Source organism: Mixophyes fleayi, chromosome 6 (genome assembly GCF_038048845.1).
Source record: "Mixophyes fleayi isolate aMixFle1 chromosome 6, aMixFle1.hap1, whole genome shotgun sequence".
Classification (NCBI taxonomy): domain Eukaryota; kingdom Metazoa; phylum Chordata; class Amphibia; order Anura; family Limnodynastidae; genus Mixophyes; species Mixophyes fleayi.
Window position 1 is genome coordinate 7,394,981 of NC_134407.1, and position 10,441 is coordinate 7,405,421.

Here is a 10,441-nt window from a genome sequence, read left to right on the forward strand (position 1 = left end):
ATTAATAGCATTTACGTTTAATATAACCACTTCCTACAACCATCCCCGGCATAAAATAATTAGTATTCACATTTAATAAAAAGCCCCCCTTCGCAAACCCAGCTCCACATTCAATTAACAGCCCCAATTGCCCCAGTATAAAATTAAAGGTCCCATCACTCCATCTTAATTTAATATGTCCCAGTATTAAAGTAAATAGCTCCACCAATTAATTATTTATCCCCCACCTAAACTCCACCATTAAATTGAAAGCCTATCTCCCACCCATGTACTATTAAGACAGCCCCTCTCCCCTCATATCACACAATATATTAAGACACCCCACCTTCCTTCACACATTATAGCAGCCCCTACTCCTCCTCCACACATTATAGCAGCCCCCTCCTCCCCTCCTTCACACATTATAGCAGCTCCCTCCCCCTCCTTCACACATTATAGCAGCCCCCCTCACTCCCCTCATTCACACATTATAGCAGCCCCCTCACTCCCCTCCTTCACACATTATAGCAGCCCCCCTCCCCTCCTTCACACATTATAGCAGCCCCCTCACTCCCCTCCTTCACACATTATAGCAGCCCCCCTCCCCTCCTTCATACATTATAGCAGCCCCCCTCCCCTCCTTCACACATTATAGCAGCCCCCTCCCCCTCCTTCACACATTATAGCAGCCCCCCTCACTCCCCTCCTTCACACATTATAGCAGCCCCCTCCCCTCCTTCAAACATTATAGCAGTCCCCCCTCCCTCCACTTCTTCACACATTATAGCAGTCCCCCCTCCCCTCCTTTACACATTATAGCAGTCCCCCCTCCCCTCCTTCACACATTATAGCAGCCCCCCTCCCCCTCCTTCACACATTATGGCAGCCCCCCTCCCTCCCCTCCTTCACACATTATAGCAGCCCCCCTCCCCTCCTTCACACATTATAGCAGCCCCCCTCCCCTCCTTCACACATTATAGCAGCCACCTCCTCCCCTCCTTCAAACATTATAGCAGTCCCCCCTCCCTCCACTTCTTCACACATTATAGCAGCCCCCTCACTCCCCTCCTTCACACATTATAGCAGTCCCCCCTCCCCTCCTTTACACATTATAGCAGTCCCCCCTCCCCTCCTTCACACATTATAGCAGCCCCCCTCCCCCTCCTTCACCAGGGCTGCCAAGAAGAATTCAGGGCCCGGGTACAACAAATTCATGGGGCCCCCCTCATAGTGAAGTAAGCCCCAAAATTTTTTTGCGCCGCCTTACGGCGGCGCAAAAAAGATTAGGTATATGGTCATATATTCAGGGGCGTGGCTAGCCAAACGGCAGTGCAAAAATTTTGGGAGGTGCGGTCATGCATTTGGGGGCGTGGCAAACGTGCCATTGGGGCGTGGCTAACATAAAAACCACTAGGCTCTCAATTCGCCGGAGCGTCACATATGTTTAAGCACTCCTGACTTTCAGGACATCTACCACCACAGGGTAGTATACAAACAATGCAGTGTGTACACAAACAGTTCAGTCTTGGCCTACACCTTACATTGGACACAACATTCACCAAAAATTGGTATTGTCCCTACTAGAATCACAACATTTCACACACTGTGCTGCTCTCTCCTACCTGTTCTTCTCACTTTCTCCACCTGTGGCTGCTGCTTTCTTTAGTTGTGGCTTGTCCGGATCCAGAAATGTTGAAGGACCTATTTTGAAAAAAAAATGGCTACATTTAGAAAATTACAGCCAGCCCCAGCGTTAAATCAATAGCACCCACGATTAATAATTAGGCCTTCCTCCAGCTCCAATATTACAATAATGTGCCCCTTCATCATCGCCATGCCTTATGATCACACTGTGCCCTCCATGCTGTTTTTGCCCCCTTCATCTGGCTCCCCTTCATCAGACTATACTATGCTGCTCCCCCCCTTTTTCAATCCCACTGTGCCATGCCTCCCCCCCCCTTTGTAACCCCACTGTGTCATGCTGCCCACCATTTTTTAACCCCACTGTGCCATGCTGACCCCTGTTTATTAACCCCACTGTGCCATACTGCCCCGTTTTTTAACCCATCTGTGCCCCTCTCATTTTTTCACCCCCTCTGTCATGCTGCTTTCCCATTTTTTAACCCCTCTGTGCTCCCCCCTCAATTTTTAACCCCTCTGACATGCTGCTTTCCCATTTTTTAACCCATCTGTGCCCCTCTCATTTTTTAACCCCTCTGACATGCTGCTTTCCCGTTTTTTAACCCCTCTGTGCTCCCCCCTCAATTTTTAACCCCTCTGACATGCTGCTTTCCCATTTTTTAACCCCTCTGTGCCCCCACTCATTTTTTAACCCCTCTGACATGCTGCTTTCCCATTTTTTAACCCCTCTGTGCTCCCCCTCATTTTTTAACCCCTCTGACATGCTGCTTTCCCGTTTTTTAACCCCTCTGTGCTCCCCCCTCAATTTTTAACCCCTCTGACATGCTGCTTTCCCATTTTTTAACCCCTCTGTGCCCCCACTCATTTTTTAACCCCTCTGACATGCTGCTTTCCCATTTTTTAACCCCTCTGTGCTCCCCCTCATTTTTTAACCCCTCTGACATGCTGCTTTCCCGTTTTTTAACCCCTCTGTGCTCCCCCCTCAATTTTTAACCCCTCTGACATGCTGCTTTCCCATTTTTTAACCCCTCTGTGCTCCCCCTCATTTTTTAACCCCTCTGACATGCTGCTTTCCCATTTTTTAACCCCTCTGTGCCCCCACTCATTTTTTAACCCCTCTGTCATGCTGCCCCCCCGTTTTTTAACCCCTTTGTGCCCCCTCATTTTTTAACCCCTCTGTCATGCTGCCCCCCCCCGTTTTTTAACCCTTGTGCTCCCCCTCATTTTTTAACCCCTCTGTCATGCTGCCCCCCCCGTTTTTTAACCCCTCTGTGCCCCCCTCGTTTTCCTCCCTTCACTTACCTTTTCTCCTCTCTTGGTCTTCTCTGCTGCTCTGTGCTCCATTGCTCCAGACTGACTGAATGCTGGGCATGACATGATGACATCACACCCAGCATTCAGACAGTCTGAATAGAGCACAGAGCAGCAGAGAGGAGGGATGCCGGCTCCGCGATCAGGTGAGTATGTTTTTTTTGTTTTTTTTAAACTAGCCTGCTCCCCCCACCAACGACCGAGCCCCCCCCCACCCCCCCCCCCGCCAAAAAAAAAAAAAAAAGGAAAGGAAAAAAAACGTTTGGAAAAAAAAAATTAAAAAATTTAAAAAAATCAGCAGCGCAAGGGCCCGGGCCGGGCCCCCTGACATGCCGGGCCCGGGTAATTAGTACCCGCTCCCCCCCCCTCTCGGCGGCCCTGTCCTTCACACATTATGGCAGCCCCCCTCCCTCCCCTCCTTCACACATTATAGCAGTCCCCCTCCCCTCCTTCACACATTATAGCAGCCCCCTCCCCTCCTTCACACATTATAGCAGTCCCCCTCCCCTCCCCTCCTTCACACATTATAGCAGCCCCCTCACTCCCCTCCTTCACATATTATAGCAGTCCCCCCTTCCCTCCTTCACACATTATAGCAGCCCCCCTCCCCCTCCTTCACACATTAGAGCAGCCTCCCTCCCCTCCCTCACACATTATAGCAGTCCCCCCTCCTTCACACATTAGAGCAGCCCCCCTCCCCTTCTTCACACATTATAAGTCTCACTCCCCTCCTTCACACATTATAGCAGCCCCCCTCGTCTCCTTCACACATTATAGCAGCCTCCCCTCCCTCACCAGGGGGTCTATTTACCAATCACCGCAACATATGATTGAAACTTTTCAATCCTCATCGCATAGATGCGGTTTGAAAAGTTCCCCATATGCATCAAAAAATCAGCACAGGAACAGCTATTCCGAAAAATGGCTGCTCCTGTGAAGATTAACACTTACCTTTCCCTTGGGTCTTCTCTTCTCCTCCCTCCGTGGTGCTGTTCGCCCCTCTTTCAATCCCTGTGCGCATGCGCCGACCGATAATCTGGGGCATGCGCACAGAGATCCCCGAATGAAGGAACCAGAGTCATGTGACATGGAGGGATCACATGATCCCTCCACACATGCGCTGTGCAGCTCTGCTCTTCGGAGAAGAGCTGTTTTCAGTGAAACTTTTTAATCATGGTAATGTACGCCAGCTTCAGGTGGCGCCAGCTTCAGGTGCCGTACATTAACATGATTGAAAACTAAGTACCGGCCATTGTTACATACTGAGCACTTCCCATACACTGTTATGGGGAGTGCTCAGTAAAACGATGAGAAGCAAAGCAGCAGATATCTGCTGCGATGCTAGAATAATACATAATAAGTTAGTGGTTTTTGGGGATTTACCTCTAAATTACAGGAGGGAGATCTTTGATAAATAGGCCTCCAGGGTGCGGCTGTATTTTGGTTTCCTGTTGTTCCAGCAATGCGGCAGTTAAGGCAATTCTTAAATGAATGTCTCTCCCAGCAGTCTGATCAGTGACTTAGTGAGGGGGATGATGGTGTCACCCTGAGATCCTGTTTATCTACTAAACTTGGAGCCTTGATCTTGATCTGTGTGTCTGTAAACTTGGGTATTGACCTGACACGTCAATGTATTGGTGAATCTTGAATCCTGACCTGACTGTAATGTGAATCTTTTTTACATAGTGCAAAGAAGGAAAATTACCAACCGCAAAGCATAATTGGGGCAACACGGTGGCGAAGTGGTTAGCACTTCTGCCTCACAGCGCTGGGGTCATGAGTTCAATTCCCGACCATGGCCTTATCTGTGTGGAGTTTGTATGTTCTCCCTGTGTTTGCGTGGGTTTCCACCTCTCTCTATCTGTCTGTCTGTGTGTGTGTGTTAGGGAATTTAGACTGTAAGCTCCAATGGGGCAGGGATTGATGTGAATGAGTTCTCTGTACAGCGCTGCGGAATCAGTGGCGCTATATAAATAAATGGTGATGATGATGATGATGATAATGTGTTATTTAGTTTATATTACATTAGTCTGAGTCATTATCATTTATTTCCTTATTTTCTATGAATTACATTCATATAAATAGTGTTATCGGGGTGACATATTAGGTATACCAAGAAATGTTGGTAATCCCTGGTGGTCTAGTGGAGGTGGAAGTGGGGCACAAGTACAATGGCCAGAACGCGCTACCGCGCATGTGTAAAACCGCAATACTGGAAGTTCAGCTTTCGCGCCGACACTTTCATAAGAGACCTAAGTGAGAACAGATGCAGCAGTGTTGGCTGCACAGCTAACTATAACTTATAAGTCCCATAGCAATTGGACAGTGACCGGAGACTCCCCACTGTAAGCACCATAGTACAGGGGTTGGCAACCTTGTTCTATCAGTGAGCTGGCTAAAATCTAGTCAAGCCCAGGTGTGCTATATATATATATATATATATATATATATATATAAAACAACAAACAGACACACTTGGCGCTCCACTTAGCTTAGCATCTGGGTATAAATACAGGCAATATATACAAATTCACATATATATTACAGGTAACGAGAGGGAAGTACATATAGAACCATATAAAACACTCCACATGTGCAGACAGCTTACTAATTCCAAAGATGGTTGGTAAGTCCAGTAATGTTATCAAATGCAAACATTGAAAGGAAAGGCGCCTTTTAGTGTGAGAATCCTGAAAATAACTCCTATCTGCTGCGTTCCAACTGTATGGAGCAACATGCGCATATCAATCAATCGGTTGAACAGGTCCAATCCAATCCACTCCTCAGACGTGTGGACTCAATATGCGAATTAGGGAGAAACAAAAGGAATCACACATAGGGGTAAATGTATCAAACTGAGAGTTTTCCGGCGGGTTTGAAAAACCAATCAGATTCTAGCTATCATTTATTTAGTACATTCTACAACATGACAGCTAGAATCTGATTGGTTGCTATAGGCAACATCTCCAATTTTCAAACCCACTGGAAAACTCTCAGCTTGATACATTTACCCCATAGTGTGTTATCATAACAAAATATTGTGGATATCACCACCTCACTAACACCAATTGTGAGTAAGAGTACCATAAAAATATAAAAAGAAGTCTTGTCTGGGTCCTTTGTTGTTGTTGATCTTCATTAAGACCCCTCTGCATACAGTCATCTTCCTCTCCAGAAACCCGGGAGCTGCTTCAGTAAAGTGTCACAGATATCTAGGAATCGTGGACCCTGATCTTGCCAAACAACTGTTACTCAGCAAAGAAGCGGAGTCTAACGCAGCGGCTGGTCTTCTCCAGGAACTCCCGCAAGAGGGTATGGTTTTAGCGGCTTCCGATACGCAGGTCGCGGCCCTCTGGAGAGTATGGCGTGATCAGCGGAATTCAGCAACACTGGAATGGTGGAGTGATGATCTGCGGACAGCAGGACTGAACACAAGGAGGATGAGGATCCACAGCTTGTTCCTAGGAGAATGATGAACAGGCACTGAAGGTGGGAGGATGGTGCCTTAAATAGTAGGAGGTAATATGGACCAATGAGAGAAGAGAAGGGGTTTTAAGAAGTCACATGTTCAGACCGGAACCTAAGATGGCGCCCGGCTGCGGGCAAGCGAGGACGCCGGCGGAGGGGTAAGTGAATCGAGTCTCGGTTAAGATGAACCGAAGACCCAGCGTGTGACATAAAGCAGCCAATGACGGGCAAAATAGAGCTTCTGCACATGCAGAAGCTCCGTTTCATCCATCATTTGCTGCTTTAGTGAGACAGCTGCAGGGTCGGCGTGCCAGACAGAAGTGGTCCGAGTGCCAGTGCTGAAGGTGGCCGACCCTTACTCTAGTCAATGAAGCAATGCTATTATCTAGGGACTGAACGACTTTTTTGCTTCACAGTACAGGTGAAAAATTGATGTTCCGAAGAAATGGAATCGAGATGGAATTTTATATCGTGAACATGTGACCTCAACTAATCGTCTAAAACATTTTACATTGATGGCGGAAATTGGGCGCACATCCAATGCTAACATGGCTTTAGTGATCTGCTGTGCAACAGGATGACGCTAACTGTTATACTTGTTTCCATTTGCAAATAGTTGCTTCACAGACAATTGTGTAAAATACTTAGTTGCCTTGCTCCTCTTCTGTATAGATTTCTCCCCCGCAGCAGCAGCTGTAGCATACAAGGATGTTTCTTGGGAATCATGGATTGCATTAGGAGAGTTATTTGGAATTTTATAGTTGGATGCTGGACTAGTACGTACTAATAATGGGGAGGATGATGATGAAGGTGTTGATACCGGTGAGGATTGCTAGTGTCTATCCATTCGGCTGGTAGATGATTCTGGTCTGCTTGTCATTTCCTCAGGCACTGATTTGTCTGTTTTGGAGGTGTCAGTAACAGACGTACACTCTGAGCGACAAGGTGGTGCATGTGAAGTTAAGAAGGATGCACGACCACGTTGGGCACTCTGTTTTGGAATGGCCATTCTAGTGCATATACCATTACCAGCAGTAGCAGGACCCCTACTAGCAAAACATGAACATAGTCTGAGCCTTGTTTTGCCACTGCAGGTGGTATATGAAACGTTAGCTATTTTGCTTTTTTCGGACAAATCGCCACATTCATCAGAAAATTCCATCTTAATCTTTCTCTTTACATTAAGAGCTGATAGCTTCTTTGAGTTTGAATTTGACAAATAGTGTTTGGATTTTGAGGAAGCTTTTGTCAACTTTCTTTCCGCATTAACTTTTTTGACTAGTAGAGGTTGTAACAGTAGTACTACTGCCAGTACTGGTACTGGGCTGCTCCTAATCTGTACGGTGAACCATGGTGGACAAGAGGAGTAATACTACTGGAACAGATTGGAGCTACTTGTAGATGCCCAATGAGATAGGGTAAGGAAGGAATGTTATCTGCTGACCCTCACACACAAACAGCCCTTTTCCAATATAGATTTCACTGAATGACCCTTTCAAAACAGGCAAATAGTGAAAAATCTAAAAATTTTAATATATAGTTATTTTGGGGGGTCCAGCTGCGTGCTGATCCTCACTAACCGACTTCTTTAAATATAGATTTCACCGAATGACCCTTCCAGAATATAAATGTATTGAAAAGTAGAAAAGATTAGAATGTATAACGTTTTTTGGGCTGTGCTGCAGCGTGCGGACCTTGACAACAGCCTTTTTAAATATAGATTTCACTGAATGACCCTTCCAAGTGTTGAAAAATATAAAATATTAGGATATATAGCATCTTTTGGGGGTGTGCAACTGCTGCTAAATTTCACATACAAACACCCATTTTTTTTTCTAAATTATTTCAGTTGTCACTGAAGATTACTTCCACTAGAAAGATTTTCAAGTTTAAAAGAAAGAAATCTATTTGTAATTTAGATTCTAATAATCTGACAGCAAAACACACTGTTTTTCTCAAGGAATATACTAGTTAGTTCAGAATGATATCCATCTAACTCAGTCTGTATATACTGTCTACTACTATTAGATGTATGCCACACATGCCAACACGGGGAAGTCATATGGCGGGAGTAGGAGGGGGCGCGGTGATATCGACGTGGAAACATAGCCCCGCCACCACTACATAATTACATAATGCTGAAATTCACGGCATTGAATAGTGGGTGCGTGGCTTAATGATGTGATTATACCCCGCCCCGCCATTCAGTCCCGTGAATTTCGGCAAATCCGGGAGGTTTGCCTACTCTTTCGGGAGACTTCCCAAAATTCGGGAGCCTCCCAGGAATTCCGGGAGAGTAGGTAATCCCCAATTGTAAAGCGCTACAGAATATGTTGGCGCTATATAAATACATGATGATGATATATGCAATGCAATGCATTAACAACCAGTAGCCACTAGTCTCAGTAAAGTGTATTAAGATTGAAATTAAAAGCCTTTGATCTGAAAACTATTGTAGCTGACTATTCTCTATAGAACTGCTTTACAATAATGACAAGATTCTACTGCTTTCCTATGTCCCTGGTTCACCCCTAATGCTATTTTATGAGCAGAGCACCACAGCTAACCTCCTCCCTACACGCTGCCTGTTCTAAAATGGCACTTGAGAGACTGAGGGCGGACTATATATTCAAAAGATGGTGATCCACAATTCGCCAGAGTTTTGCAAAAAGACATAATCACATAAATGACGTTTCGCAGATCTCAAGAGATGCAATGAGCTCCTGGTCAGCAAGCTCACAGCTCAAGTGGTACATGACACGATGACTCATACTGAGTTTCTTTGGCAACTGCTGCTAGGATAAACTTTACTTTTCAAAGACACCCAGTGGTGATGCAGATGAGTCAGCACAACATTTTGACATTTGGTCTAGTCTAAGAAAATTGCCCAAAAATCGTGACAACTCTTTTGTAAAATGAACTACAAATTCCACAGGGAAGGACATTACCGGCAATTACATCAAAGTACAGAGACTTCTGTAATGGTAGATTCCAGCGGGGATGAATTAGTATTGTGTGAGGATGATGTACACACTGATGAGGGTGACGAGGATGATAGTGTAGATTGCAGGTAATGGAATCTAGCTGAGAGAAGCTAGCTGATGCTGGTATGCTTGTTAATATTTTGGGTAGAATGGCATGTTGGCAATTTTATGTTTTTCTACAGTAAACTTTCACCTTTATTAGAGAGGTGATTTTTCTTTAAAAAGGTGCAAGCTTTTTTTAAAAATTTTAATTCCCTGACTTAAAACCACTGTGCACTTGAACATAGGCTTTAGCACATGAGGGATAAGTTTCATCATGTCTGAACTGATGAGTGACAAGAACAATGTGACTGAAGCCTGAAGAGTGTCAAGAACAATGTGACTGGAGAGTGACAAGGACACTGCCACCCCTCCAGCTTCTGTATGAGCTATGGCACAGTACAATGTGACTGCAGATTTTGAAGAACACTGACAGCCCTATTATTTCTATTTCAGCAATGACAATTAGCAATGCAGCAATGGACCTCTCCTGTTTCTGTGTGAGCTATAACTCAGTAGAATCTCACTGGTAACTTTTAAGAAACCTGCCACCCCTCCTCTTTCTGATTTAGATATGATGCTGTTCAACTGCATTAGAGACTGCCAAGAACCGTACTACCCTTCTGTGTCTCTGTGAAATGGGTCTGGATCGCCGTGAAGGACGGTACTTATAGAATCCATTGGCTGCTATCAAAATTGACCCTAGTCTGTGTGTGTGTAGTGTAAGGAATTTAGACTGTAAGCTCCAATGGGGCAGGGACTGATGTGAATGAGTTATCTGTACAGGGCTGCAGAATTAGTGGCGCTATATAAATAAATATATAGTGATGATGATCATATATGAAAAATACGAATATACTGACTAACTTAACCATTCCTGCCAACTTTTCCTCGTTGGCTTTAGGGAGATCCCGGGGGAGGTGGGCATGCGGGGGCGGGGCTTGTCAAATCGCATCATTTTGGCCCACCCCCTAAACGACTGTCACAATTTTGGCCAATTACAGCAGGGGGTGGGGCTA